Source organism: Silene latifolia, chromosome 5, assembly GCF_048544455.1.
Source record: "Silene latifolia isolate original U9 population chromosome 5, ASM4854445v1, whole genome shotgun sequence".
NCBI lineage: Eukaryota > Viridiplantae > Streptophyta > Magnoliopsida > Caryophyllales > Caryophyllaceae > Silene > Silene latifolia.
Genome location: NC_133530.1, coordinates 90,670,304 through 90,686,202, shown reverse-complemented (window position 1 = coordinate 90,686,202; position 15,899 = coordinate 90,670,304).

Here is a 15,899-nt window from a genome sequence, read left to right as displayed (position 1 = left end):
TTAAATCATATAGAGAAAATTTAATCAAATAAATATATAAAATGATTTTTTTACAATTGTTTTTATCACTTTTTAATATTTGTAATTTGATACCATGGATATCAATCTCATACCCACCCCCCTCCCTGGGTATGAGAAACCCATACCTCATGGGTTTGAGGTATGGGTATCAAACCTCCAATTTTGTCAACCAAACACATGGTATGAGTTTGGTTCATTCCAAACCCATACCTCATACCTATATTGGGTGAACCAAACACCCCCTAAATGGTTTTTATAACGGTTTGTTAAACAACCGTTGTCACATTATAATAACAACGGTTTTCGAGGGAAACCGTTATTCTTATTAGCGCGGTCTAGGTTTCCGCCAATATTTTGAAAACGGTAATCTAAGTGTCGTTATTATATGGATTAAACTGTTGCGGTACGCTCGTTATTGATGGTCAGATTTGGTGTAATGACATACTGTAAGCTGAAATTATACAGAAAGGGATAAGAGTTATACATAATATAAGATGAAATTATACAGAAATGTCTAAGAATTACAAGTAATTAGAAGTTTCACAATCAATTACTGGAGTTATACATACTGTTAGCTGAAGTTATACAAAATGAGATAAGAGTCATACAAAACATGAGTTGAAGTTATACAGAAAGGAAGGACAAAGAGGCACACATAATTAGAAGATTCACAATCCATTACTGGAGCTATACATACTGTTAACTGAAGTTATACAAAATGGGATGAGAGTTATACAACAAAAGCCTGGAGTTATAAAAAAAGAAAACTTTTTACCTTGATATCAGGTTCCTTATCAGTATTTTTTACATCATCCATCTAAAAAAGTTGATGACAAACAGCATTAGTTGAAGTTATACATACAGCGAGTTGAAGTTATACATAATAGTATATGAGTTATACATACTGTTAACGAAAGTTATACAAAATGGGATGAGAGTTATACAACAAAAGCCTGGAGTTATAAAAAAAAGGAAGCATTTTACCTTGGTATCAGGTTCTTTTGCAGTACTTTTTACATCATTCATCTAAAAAAGTTGATGACAAACAACTTCACAAAAACCACAGTTACAAGTACCACACACATTACTCCAAACACATAATGATTCCCAAGACACCCCCATGTTGACCGACTTGAAATTGTAAGGGCCTCTATGCGACTTCGGGACGTCTCCCAAGTTTTTGCGGTAACTCCAAACAACTTTGCTCGGGTTCATTTTATTTAGACTCCCTATGTTCATTAGGTTCATTGGTTTTAGGTTCCAGACTCGTCTCGCTAATATCACTTTGTAACACCCCCACATACTAAGATACCTTACCAAGTACCACCCTAGCATGAGAGACTGCTACCATCTCGATTTCCTGAGGCTAGTATATCAAAAGTAACCATTTCAAAACATTTATTAAAGTATATAAAGTTAACGATTACATTGTCTCAAAACCAACTCAAAAGAAATGTATAAAAATATCTATACAACCGAAATCAAGACAGCTAAACTCGTAACAACGGAAGCTAGACTCGAAATGATGACATCTCATCTCATCCTCGTAGCTAAAGATAATCATCACCTGTCACAATCTGCTCACCATCTCCAAATGAATCACCACAGATTTACAAAACAACGGGGTCAGTTCACTGCATAATTAAAGTAAGCTAAAGTACAACAAAGATAAAACAATTGTTCCACTATCAATCTCCAACTCTCAATCATATCACATAACTGACTACACACTTAAGTGTGTAATCCTGCCAGATTACTGCCGCGACAGATAATCCTCCCCACCAGTGGGGGACCGCAGCCTTGCCCACCTAAGCCCCGCTCATCGTATCGAGCAATAACCCATGTTCCTTAATGTGCACATCCCCTCTAGGGGCGGGTTCCACAAGGGGCGAACCAAGGGCGTGAAGCCACTCCCGCAAGTGACTCCCCTCAGCCGAGGACGCACCTCACAATATAGACAATCCATCACAACTCCAATACTCAAGAATACAATCAACAACAATATTATCATATCGATTAAATCACAATCATCAAACTGATAGGTTATCGCACACCTATGCAAAAGATAATATTTATACCCTAGCAAAACAAATGAATGTAGTACGTAGGGGGTCGAACCACTGAGAGATGGGAGTTGTTAATTAGTTGTTATGGATTGAACTTTTATCTCGGTAGGTTAACGATTGATTTGATTTGGTTGAAGTGATGTAATGATAAAACAATAATAAATAAAATGTCTAGGGAGGTCGGGTCACGCATGTTAATTATGTAAATGCTCATGTCAAGTTAGGAAGTTGATTTTACGATAAATGTTTAGGCTTAAAGACATTCATCTTACGGCATTAGTGTCAACCATAGACCGAGTCGTAGAGAAACTCTTGTCCATGACTAGGTCGTCCTACTAAACATGCTCAGTCTAATTCAATTCCATGCCTCTCGAGTTTTAGAATCAATGAACAAACTTAATCGATAAATAAGGCCTTTAAACATAGATTAAACATTATGGTGTAAACATGTGATAGAAACAATTATACAATATTAACTTATCCTTATTTTGACATTTACATATTACTTAATCATGCATGACTTCCTTTATTCCCTAGACAAATGTAACTACTCGAACATGATGAAAATATAAACTACACTAATGATAATTAAAATGACAAATATAATGGAAATGTAAATAGAAATCACCTTGCAATATGGAATTGAACTAGAAATGGAAGAACAATGCTTGTAATGAAATAACTTGAAATGAAACTTTGAAATATAACTTGAATGGAAAATGTATTGAAATGTTTATAACATAAAATAAATCTAAGCTAAGCTAAGTTAATAACTAAACTAATCTAACTACTAAACTTAGAGAGAATTATGAGAAATTGTTTATGTGAATGGTGTAAAAGGTGTGTGATTAGCACCCCTTATATAGGCTTGTGTGGACTAAACTAATCTAACTACTAAACTTAGAGAGAAGTTGAGCATCCCATGTTGAGTTTGTGTGGACTTCTTAATTTGGGCTTCATTTGTGCATCAACCCACTTCACAACTCTTCATACTTGGACTTGTCATTTCCATAATATCCTACCGTGGTCCATCTTGCTTCCACACTTAGTCTTGATTCTAGTTACATGCAAATTTGTTAGAAATAAGTTCCTAAAAGCCCAAGTTCCTACAAAATGTGACAAACCATGCAAAGACAACTAGAATACAATATTAGCCCATAAAATCACTAAGGTTAGTGCAATAATCAAATATATTAGAGCTAAAATAAGGAGATAAAGTCTATATAAAATGGACTGATCACAAACTTAATTCAATTACGCAATCAACTGAGTAGGAAAACTCTACCTTAGCACAAATCTGATTACGAGTCAACAAGGAAGCTATAACTGCTCTTCTACGAAATCTCCACCGAACAACAATCATACAATCCAATCACAACATGCAAAGCATCCCTTTCCCCCCAATTTCAATACTAGGGTAAACCCTAAAAAGCAAACTGACAAAACTATAGGACTAGAGGCTTAACGACGCAATCGACGCAAGAGATGAATGAACAAGGACTCACGAACAATTAACGATCTTGTGAGACATTAGAGATGATTTAGAGTTACGTAGAATATTTTAGGTTTTGTTAAAAGTGAAATAGTAAATCTTAATTTATAACTCTAATCGTCTTTAATCAAACCGCGAAAATAACTCCCGTCAGATCGGATACTCGGTCGAGTATAGGGAATACTCGGCCGAGTATTCCTGGACAGTACCTTGACCAGAAACACACGACGCATTACTCGGTCGAGTAAGCCCTACTCAACTGAGTAACATGACTTAGAAAAACGTAGTATTACAACGTTACCGTCTTCCCCACTTAAAAGTTAAAACAAAACTTCGTCCTCGAAGTTAAGCCAAGTGATAACAATGGAACATCAACACCACAATTGATTCAACACCTAATGTAATGACTTAAATACAAAATATTAAGTCTTCCCTTCTTAAAACAAACTTCGTCTTCAAAGTTTAAAATTCATTATCTTATGGAAATATGGAACTATTTCCATATCGAGGTGTATATTGTAATTATGGTAGTTTTGGTTCTTGTACTTGTTTGGCTATTATTCGATTTCCTAATATTATCGGGTCTGTACTTGTATATATACGTTGTATCATCTAATGAGAAATACACACAAAAATATTCCCAAAACATTGTTTACCCAAGTTTACTTTTAATTCATGATGATGAGGGTATATGCCAATAACTTATGTGAGAGGATATGTAAATTTCCATTGTATCTAACTCAAGAGTGTCGCATTCCTCCTCCCATGGATGGACCAAGGTATTAGAGATATATTAGGAGTATCTCGTTAGAGATATGATTATGAAATATAGAATAAGAGAATATTATTAGAGATATGATTAAGAAATATTAGATATTCTCTTATCCTATATTTCCTAATCATATCTCTAATGAGATACTCCTAATATATATCTCTAATACAAGGTTTACGTTCTTGTAACCAGTTAGTTATCCTTTCAACCTTAACAACACAAGCGACTTTGTAGAATTCTCGAAGTATTTTCTAGTAAATATTGCCCCATTAAATAAAAACATCAATGAGTACCAAATAAGTCAACACTTCGTTATACCATATCATCTCATATAACCGTCTCGGATAATCATCACCATATATCTCTTAACAAGAAACTTCAAGACATCGGATTTTCAATATGCTGACAACCGAAATAAAGCACCACCAATATACGTAATAAAATATTACCACCCTACATCATCAGATTTAGGTTAAAGCTCGATCGTTTTTTATTCACAATCTACTACTACAACCACTATAATCTGCTATGACGTACTTCACCGAAAAGTAAAGGTATAGACATCCGTGATTGAGCGAGTGTCAATCTTACCCATACCATAGCGAGGTCCGTACGAGTTTTGTAACTCCTAGTAATAACACCTTGTAAGGTCACTCTGCGTGCCGTCACTCAAGAAGCTTCTAATCACCTCTTTTCCGCTGCCCACAATTGTTACCATATGTTTAGTCCTCCCTTCATTTTTCGATAGCCAGCTTCACCACTACGGTATACCATCTTGGGAGGGAAGTGAGTCATGGATAAGACATCATCCGGGAGAAAAAACAGCCACAAATGAACCACCCTCTACCTCTCTCCTATCCATTAGCTTTTACGAAGCTGAGAGACGCAGTGAGTTTTACAACGCCTCGCATACCCTTTAACAGAAGACCAATGTTCGTACGAGTAGGGATTGATGGTAGCTTTAGAGCTAGGTAAACCCACCTTTAAGATTTTTTCAAACATTTCTTTTGGTGTTATAGCCCGTCTAGAGTTGTAAACTCAACGACTGCTTGGAGGGTAGAATTTGTGAGACACCTTCTGCCCCTCAAAGCATACTTGATTCTCAGTTTGGCGTTAAGCATGGTAGTTATAGAATTCAACATACAGGTCCCTGCACATAATCATTATCATCAATACCATGATCATATGATGAGCAAAAAATCAGCTGAATATGAACTAAGAATTCAGAAAGGCGTACAAGTCATGCGCAACTTATATGTATGCAATGGAAGTTTGAATAAAAACATATGTTACTTTAAAAATGTATATTCAGTTGCACGTTGTATCATGTCGACAAAACATCTTCTACAACACCACATAATGTTTCATTTTAAACGTCAAAATCACATAGTTAAAGAAAGTTAAAGAAAGTCGATGACTAAGCTACATACTTTATAATATGACCATTAGATTGTAATGAAGTTTAGAACTTCTTAGCCTCGATAGACGTATGCCATTATAATGGGAAGAAAACTTACTACCTCATTTACCTCTCGACTCTAACAAATATCATCTCTCTATTCAAATCCAAACTCCTCAAAAAATCAAAATGCCTCCAACAAAAACGTAGGTCTGTCATGTTCTGGATTTAAAGGGACTAAGGGAGGAACTCCTATGTACCAAAAAGAGTCATAAACAGACACACACAGAAATGTTTGATGGACAGCTTTCAGAGAGATATTACAAATATTAGTATGAGGTCTGGTTCTTTGGGATTTCAAAGTTCACCTCTACAATTCAAAATAAATTATTTTCAATAGATCTTTATCTTTTCGAACACTCATTCCTATGGAAAAAGACTTGCTAATAACTGTTTTACCGATATTAAGTTTTAAATTTCTTTATATTAGGTACTAATTTGTAAAAAGTGTGTTTTATTAGGTATTAAGTAACAATTTATCCTAATAATAATAACAATAATCGTGACAAAACACTAATAAACGTTACAATATTCGTGGCAAAATACTAATAATTCGTGCAAACGTTTACTAAAACGCGGAAAAAAATATTTTGACGATATATTATGGAAATACATGTATTAATTAATAAAAACTTTTTTTCTTACGAGTCCCTTTTGTCATCAAGGCAGAGTGTGATTCGAGTATGTTTTGTAAGGTTCTAAACGTGGATTTGCCCGCTCAAAATATATAATCAAGCCGGCTTCGTACAAGCAATGGTATCAGACTGAAGGCCAATGAGAAGTTTGAAGGCCGATCGCGCCACTCTACTAACTAAAAGTTTAATTTGTGTAATTTGATGGTGAATGCGATATACATCTTCCAAACCCTAATTTCACCGCATTCAATCTCTCTCTACCTACACACACATTCGAGGAAAAAAGCAACAGCGGTAAGGAGGTGGGTACGGCAAGGGAGCTTTTAGGAAGAAGAAGACTTCTCATACCGATATACTCATGGGTTGGGAGTAAGGTTGAACCAAATGAAATTCCAATTCTGAGCAAGAAACATCTAACTCAAAGAGGAGGTTGTTTATTCTTTTCTTTTCAATTTTGTTTAAATAATTGTTTAATATTTGATTAAATTCGTTTAAGCTTTACATGCACGTATTTATTAGGTTATTTGTTATTACGATTTCGATATGGGAAAATATATGATTATTCATTCCAAGAACTTGTCTTTACATGCATTGATTGTATTATTTACGGAAAAGAATTGCAACAGCTGTAATATAAACAAATAATATGTTGCCTTCTTTGTGAAAATTGTGCAACGTCTCTTAGGATTGTGGAGTCATTGCCTTGATAATATAACACACTAGATCCCTAAATTTCAGGGTTGTGTAGGTGAGTAGGAATAGAGTATATGATGTGAAGTCTATTAGTCTTATTAGATTACATAACTTATATATATCCGTTTACAGAACATAACATGCTTAATTTTCATTATTGCCAAACATTACACAGTTATTTGACATTAATACAATCTATTTTTCAAATTATTAATACCTTTTGAATTTTGGGTGGAGAGCCAGTCGAATCAGTGACTTTGGGTGTTGACGTAGTAGTCCTAATTTCAGCCATAATGGCTTCGTGTAACTCCTGCAAATGTAAAAATTAAAATACTTACTATATGTTAGATAAGGTTACCTTAATAAATTTAAAGGCGTTCATTATATAAAATGCGTTAGCTTTAGCATAACTACCTCGGAGATGTCAACACTAATGAATGAATGCTTCAGGCCATTGCACAATAGAACCCACGACATCTTGTAAACGCCAATTATCACTAAGTGGTACTATTAGAGTACCATACTCCTCCAGATATAAGTCGGTTTCCACTTCCCTCCAATTCTGACGGAGGGCAATGCCTTGAACCTCAACTTCTTGAATCTGGTCGTAATAGAACGCTACTCCCCTAGCAACAACAATTTTGTCGGATGATACTATAGGTGCAACGTAGTAAAGAACGCAAGGTTTCTTGCAAACGCCCTTCACATTTTTTATTAATTAGTATATATACATGCACTACTTTAATTAAATAAAATGAATTAATTAGTATATATATAGCAATTATAAACTAGTCGTAGTAGCTAATACCTCGTCAAAAGCCGGATTTGGAGATGATAAGAACATGTCATCATCAACTATCTCCACCTCCTCTCTCACGGCCTTCATGGCTTCCTTTTCAACTACCCGATCTTGATCCTTTGACATGTCTTCGGCTCCCACCTCATTCTCCTTTGCCATGTCATCCTCAGTTCGCATGTCCGCTTTTTCCTTTCCCCCCTGCTTCCTTTATGACTTGTCGAACCATAACCAACTCTTCTTCAGATGGCTTATCCCCCGTTTCCACCATTCTGAGCATCAACCTAGCCATTGTTTGTAGCTGTGTAGTAGAAATGAATATGATTAAAATAAGTAGTATAATTTCAGCATATATATTTATAAATTATGAATAAAATACAGTATTTATATACCTTATCATCACCACTCATTGTCCTTCGAGTAATTTTCCCAAAATACTTAGTGATACCAACATGCGTCGATACCTCTCTCACACGACCTGGATGCTCTGCTTAGCCGATTGCCCTAGCAAAAATGTCATCACGTCTTTATTGCTTCCATTTTCCTTCCTTTACCAGATCCTCTACATACACAAAAAACCGTTATGCAACAAATTTTATTTAAACTCACAATTATATAACCGACCACCAGTGGTAAAAGTGACATATTAAGTCCTCTCTAGCTATACCCCTGCAAAAACGTCGCCTTCTGTTTATCATCTAGATTAACGGAAATGTCAAATGTGGACATTGAGAACCAAAGTCCAATATTTCAGCTTGATGGAACCCTCTGACTTTTCAGCTGATTTAATACACTAACACTTGAACCACTTAAATGTTCTTCTGATACATACACACCCATATTGTAACACCCCGATATTCAGAGGAGCCTTAACTAGGCCTTCCTTAGCATATAAGAGCGTTACCATCTCGGTTGCCCGAGGTAAGTAATTATCAAACGTCAATAAAAGAACTATTAAGTTGTGTTACAAGTGAATTAAACCAAAATACAATACAATACAATGTTACAACTCAAGGACTACTCGCTATAACCATCATAACTCGTGAAGACTCATCCCTGCCCGGAAATCAGCTATCAACATCCTCAACACCTGCTAAGACCGACTGCTCACCATAAGGGATCACGGCAGACACATAACAAACCAACAACCACACAAGGTCAGTACTGAGACAAGACAAGACAGCTACAAACAATACAAACAACGACACTAGTCCCTACTGCAATCACAACAATCCAACCAAACCCGTCACTGACTGTCCACTGGACCAGTCCTGCCAGTGGGGGACCGCAGCCGTTCCCACCTAAGCCCCGCTCATCGTACGAGCGATAACCCTGTCCATTAATGTGCACATCCCCTTTCGTGGCGGGTTCCATGAAGGGCGAAACTAGGGCGTGAGATCACTCCCGCAAGTGACTCCACTCAGCCGAGAACGCATCTCGAGAACCATCACCAGTAATCACGACCAGCAACACAGCACAATCAATTACCATGTCAAACAATCACAATACTAACATAACGACCGACACACTAGACCATCTACAAAAACTGAGTAGGCGAACCTACCTTTATGCAACCGCAACCAATCCACGCTGACAGACAACATATCCAGCGACCAAGCAACGCATATTACCAACATACAAACATCTATCACTAACAAGCAAACCCTAGCTATAGAAGCAAAGGCACGGACGATGAATATGACATACCTAACAGGGGAAACTCAGCAAGAGACCGCTACCCGACTCAAGAGACGCTCTCCTAAGGCTCAAGAATCTTCAAAAGGCATCCATGGAGGTTTTGAGGTGAAGGGAAGGGAAAGAGGCGGCTGGAGGATAGGAGGAAAGTGGCGGAAGTGATTTGCGGATTTAACAAAACGCGATATATAACCCTCGCTGAAAGGCGGGCACTCGATCGAGTACCCAACATACTCGATCGAGTAACCCCTACTCGATCGAGTACCCTAGCTACTCGATCGAGTAGCCTCTACTCTATCGAGTACCACTCTTACACGCAGCTCAAACAGGTTTTGGTATACTTTCCTAAGACTACTTCCGCTCCCAAGGTCGGTCAACGATGGTCAAAGGGTCCCTAAAAGGGCGGGTATTACAGATCTTCCCCCTTAAAAAGAACTTCGTCCCGGTTCAACTCACCCATCTCCCGCTCGAGACACGAGAACAATACGTCCTTACTCAACTTCCCGCTCAACCCGTTACTCCCTGGCGACATCGTCCCCCCCCCCATGTCATCATCATCACCGTCTAAACTTATATCTAACGACTTTTACTACTATCGTGCAAGCTTAATCACAGGTAACCGTTATTTTATATATATATGTACGTACAACACCCGACGCGCAATGCGAATCGTCACTCACGATCTCCCCACATACATTAACAACTATTAAACTGTCAATCGAGAACATGTCTCCCATCAACTTTCATGTGGTGTGACTACTACCACCATGTTATTTGGCAACGTGATTCCATCATAACCATCTTTTGAAACATACCACCACACACACTTTAAAGGACTAAGGCAATTCGCTATACTAACGCAGATCACAACATCAACAACATTCTAAACAACTACCAACAACGTTATAAACAAGTAAAACATTATTCATACATGATACCAACAACATTACAACCAACTACTAACAACATTATGAACAAGCAAAGCATTATTCAAAACAACCTTTTTATTTCGCGACATTACTCTTCCCCTCTAAAAGGAACTTCGTCCCCGAAGTTCACCACCCAAATATTATCGCATGTTATTTATTATTTACGTCTTATTCATTAAAGAAACCATATTATTTGTTGTGGACATTACTCGCTAATTATACACTCGTTAAGTTAGAAATCATGCACACGCCACCGGAATAACTAGTCACCGTTGATAACATAGTATGTACAAATGTACGTGAAGCTACAACTCCGATAAATAGATCGTAATGAGGCGTATGCAAAATTAAGGTAACAAGAAATTATTACTGCCTTACTAATTGTGACAAATATGCTCATAAAACTTCAATCATGACTTGTAACATATGAAATTAACGGTTCAAAGGTGTTACTACACACTAATAACCACATTAAACAGTAAACTTGCAATTATAAAACAATTGAACATTTTTAATTTTCAAAAACCCTCTGTAACAGTGCTACTCGATCGAGTAACTAGCGGTACTCGATCGAGTGCCATGCTACTCGATCGAGTGTCTTGGCTACTCGATCGAGTAGCCCGAGATCAGAATGTCTCTTTACTTCCCTTCCTGCAGCTACTCGATAGAGTGTGGGGTACTCTGTCGAGTACCTGCAGGTCAAGTACTTTTCATAACCGTCGTAAACCGACATATAACACAAGACTGTCACATAAATTGAGTCGGGATGATGCCCCGACTCTCAATAATCCTGCAAAAGGTTAGTGTAGCAATTCCGGCCTTATGGCCAATCATACAAATCCAACTAAATCTCAACGATAAAAGGAAACAACTACTAAAGTCTAACACCAATATCATCATCCAACATCAACTACTATCAACAAGGATAAGAAAACAAGGAGGATCACTCCTCCTGCTGCTGCTGCTCAAACATCACCTTATCATCACCACCACCACCTCCAGATGAACCTACTCCCGCATCACCTCCTGCTCCTGCTCCCGGGGCCACGTACCATGGAGTCAAGCCTCCATAGGGAAAGGACTGAGGGGCTCCCCATGTCGACTGATCCATCCCGTAGGCATGGAAAACCCCCGAGTAGTTCCCAACTCCACTCCACCAAACTGGATGCGGTCCCTCGGTCCCTATCCCCTGAGTGTACGCCATCTCGTGCATGTTCCGGAGTGTCAAGGTAGATGACACCCTGCGCCAGAGTGGAATCGGATCGCGTCTCCGGGGTGTCGAGGTAAGGGTAGCATGGAAAGGACTGCTGCTGTGGTGGTGCTACCGGCTGTGGCCTAGCCTCCGGGGCCCTCTCCCTCACTCGACGGGGTCCTCTCACCACTCTGGGTCTCTCCACCACCCGAACTCCCGCATTCTCACCCTTCGTCGGTTCCGGCATCTCCTCAAGGATGGTACCGTCAATGAGATAGGTCTGTAGCTGGCGGGGTGTATCCTCATCCTCCTCCTCCTCCTTCTCATCGTCCACGTCTACAGTCACCACAGCCGGCTCCAAGGGCTCTGTGGCTGGGAGGTGCTCAGGAGCTGGAATCTTCATCCAACTCATGCCATATACTCTCCATGCTAGGCTACCGTCAGCCAAGGTCCTCAACCATTTCAGGTCGAGATAATATTCACGGTCCATGGTAGGCACAGGGGTAACTAGAGGCACGTACGCTGAAGAAGCCTCAAAGGAGGTTAGCTTTTCAGCTAACCGAGTGGCAATGGCACCATAGCTCAGGTACCGAGAAGGAGAAGAAGCCATCAAGGCAAGGGCAGCGCAAACTATAGAAGGAGCATTAAAGACCACTTTCTTGGCCCGCTCCGGATTGAGGTACGACATCAAAAGCAAGACTTCATGGTTATTCAATTTACTGATATCCTTTCGGTCATAGAGGAGGTTCGAGAGAGAACGGAGGAAGATTCTCAAGGTGATGTGCTGAACGTCATTAATCAGCATGTTACTCGAGGTGGGAGCTTGCTTCCCCGTCAAGCAAGGCATTAGGCGGCAGACGCCGCACTCAGCTGGAATGTCGGTGATGGAGTCCTTGGGAGGCTTGGCCAACCCAAGGTGAGAGGCAAACAAATCCATGGTCAATAGAAAACTGGTATTCATCAATCTAAACTCAACAGTCTGACCCGCTGGGTCATAGTTAAAGGAACTCATGAATTCTAGGGTAAGGAAGGGGTAAGTGTGCTTCCTCAGCCGGTACAAACCCGTGAACCCCAAGGTCTCGAATATGTGACGGACATCCGTCTCTATTTCCAACTCCTCTAACACAGCGGTGTCAATACATTTTGTAGGTCTCATCTTGCGTTTTTGTAGAGCTACAAAACGCTCCCTTTGCTTGAAGTCAACAAACACAACTGTAGGGTATTCGGGGACCGCGGGTACCACGGGCCCGCTCCCCTCCCCTGTCTCAAGTGGGTTACCCCTCCCCCGCTTACTTTGGCGAAGCCCAAGGTTCAGTCTCGGCATCTGTTATAGGCATAAGTCCAACAACTTGTATAAACATCCAAACACTTGTTTCATGTAAATTGAATTTACATACCCAGCTAAGCATGCAATTTTCCAACAAATTTTGACAAGTGAAGCACATAACTCATGCTATTAACCTTGAATATTAAGATAAGTACTCATGTTTCTCAACAGTTTCTAAAATTTTAACATACCAGGTCAAATTACTACTACTTCACAAGCCACGGTGGTGAAGGAAATTATCATGGCGGTTACGTATGTTCGACAATTTGAGTATCCTAGCATGATTCTAAAGTCATTCCAAACACATTTCCAATCACATATTACTAAATTAAGAGAAATAGTAAGAAATTTCATAGCATATCATCATCACTTCCATATCATGTTTAATAACTCAAATAAATTTTTCAGACGGTCTTTACAGCTGAGACAATTTCGGCATAATTTTCATCATCAATCGTTCCTACTATCATACTGAGGTTCAACTTATACTTATAATGTGAATGGCAACATAAATTTTCAATTTTAAATCACGAATTTCCATTTGGGGCACTTTTAAGACGGAGTTTTAAGGCGAATTTTTAAGGGTAAAATCATCAAAATCTATCCTCCAACATAATATAAACAATGCTTAAAGCTCAATTCTACCATCTAACCATTGCAAAACAATCACAAATCAACTTCAATTTTGGTAACCCTAGAAATTTCGATTCCAACTATGTATGTTTCTAATCTATTCTACAGCAATTAGTCACCAACAAGCATGAATAGGGGGGCATGTGAATCATGTTTCAACCATCAAAACAACAACTTACTCATGTGGATCGAAATTTTCAGATTATTTCACTATTTTAACATATTCAAAGTAATAAGGCACATAAATTAAGAAGAATAACATACCTTGATTGATTAGTAAAGTAAAGAAACGAATTAAACAAGGAAAATCAACCCTAAAAATCACTACTAACCCAAGAGAAAGAGAGGATTTGAGAGGAAAAAGGAGATTGAGAGTGTTTTAAGATGGGTGTGTCGAAATATAGAAGAATAAGAAGAAGAATTAGAAAGATGAAGGGTTTTAAGAAAACCCGTAGGAATGCTGCACAGTAACCTACTCGATCGAGTGCCTTGGGTACTCGATCGAGTACCACCCTACTCGATCGAGTAGGAGCTGAATCATCGAGTAACTGCGGGAATTCTCCCACCTTCCGATATCATGGCTTCCTAATGGATCGAGTGAGGTCTACTCGGTCAAGTAAGCACTCGCACTCGGTCAAGTATAGCTAAGTGCTCGATCATAAGTACGAAGTAAGTCGAGAATACCTGCAAAACAACACCACGTGTCGAGTCCAACTAAGTTCGGAATTCGACACTAATTATCGCATTCAATCATGTTTTATAACCATTGTCACACAAAATACAACTCTTCAACAACTAAGAGACATATCACGTTACGTTATACAAATTACTCAACTCGGTCTACCTGTCACCGAGTTATGTATAAACCTAGCCGTGCCATTTTATTACATTTACTTGCTTTACATGCTATTACTAGACTCATGTTTACATCAAATTGAAACGTATAATTAACATTAATTCCCCATATTTACTTATCACACAATTATATACTTTGCAAATCACTTAATCAATTATATCTTATATGTTATTCTAAGCAATCTATTTTGCATAATTCAAATATTTCGCAGCGGAAAATTTCAACTAGCTAATAAAGCATATACACATTCAAATTCACTCTTTCACGCATCTCCATGACGTATAATCTCGTCACATAACTCCTAGCTATCCTATAAGCTCACTAATCATCCAACGAGCTTTAATAATCTCGTCAATAATTACCATACTCGGCCCAAACATTACTATCACACCTCTATTAACTCTAACAAAACTTAACCGGAGGTAGCTCCGGTACAATTAACATACATAGCACACAGAGACACACGGACTCCACATTCCCATCCCATGTGACTGGCTTAAGTATCATGGGGCCAAGATTTTGAAATGAGGGCGCCTACTCACCCAAAATCTAGCATCAGCCGGGGCTCCCATTTCACATACACCAGGTTCATTTTATTAGACTCTCTACATTCATTGTGTTCATTTGTTTACAGGTTCCAAAATCGTCGCTCTGATACCACTTTGTAACACCCCGATATTCAGAGGAGCCTTAACTAGGCCTTCCTTAGCATATAAGAGCGTTACCATCTCGGTTGCCCGAGGCAAGTAATTATCAAACGTCAATAAAAGAACTATTAAGTTGTGTTACAAGTGAATTAAACCAAAATACAATACAATACAATGTTACAACTCAAGGACTACTCGCTATAACCATCATAACTCGTGAAGACTCATCCCTGCCCGGAAATCAGCTATCAACATCCTCAACACCTGCTAAGACCGACTGCTCACCATAAGGGATCACGGCAGACACATAACAAACCAACAACCACACAAGGTCAGTACTGAGACAAGACAAGACAGCTACAAACAACAATACAAACAACGACACTAGTCCCTACTACAATCACAACAATCCAACCAAACCCGTCACTGACTGTCCACTGGACCAGTCCTGCCAGTGGGGGACCGCAGCCGTTCTCACCTAAGCCCCGCTCATCGTACGAGCGATAACCCTGTCCATTAATGTGCACATCCCCTTTCGTGGCGGGTTCCACGAAGGGCGAAACTAGGGCGTGAGATCACTCCCGCAAGTGACCCCACTCAGCCGAGAACGCATCTCGAGAACCATCACCAGTAATCACGACCACCAACACAGCACAATCAATTACCATGTCAAACAATCACAATAC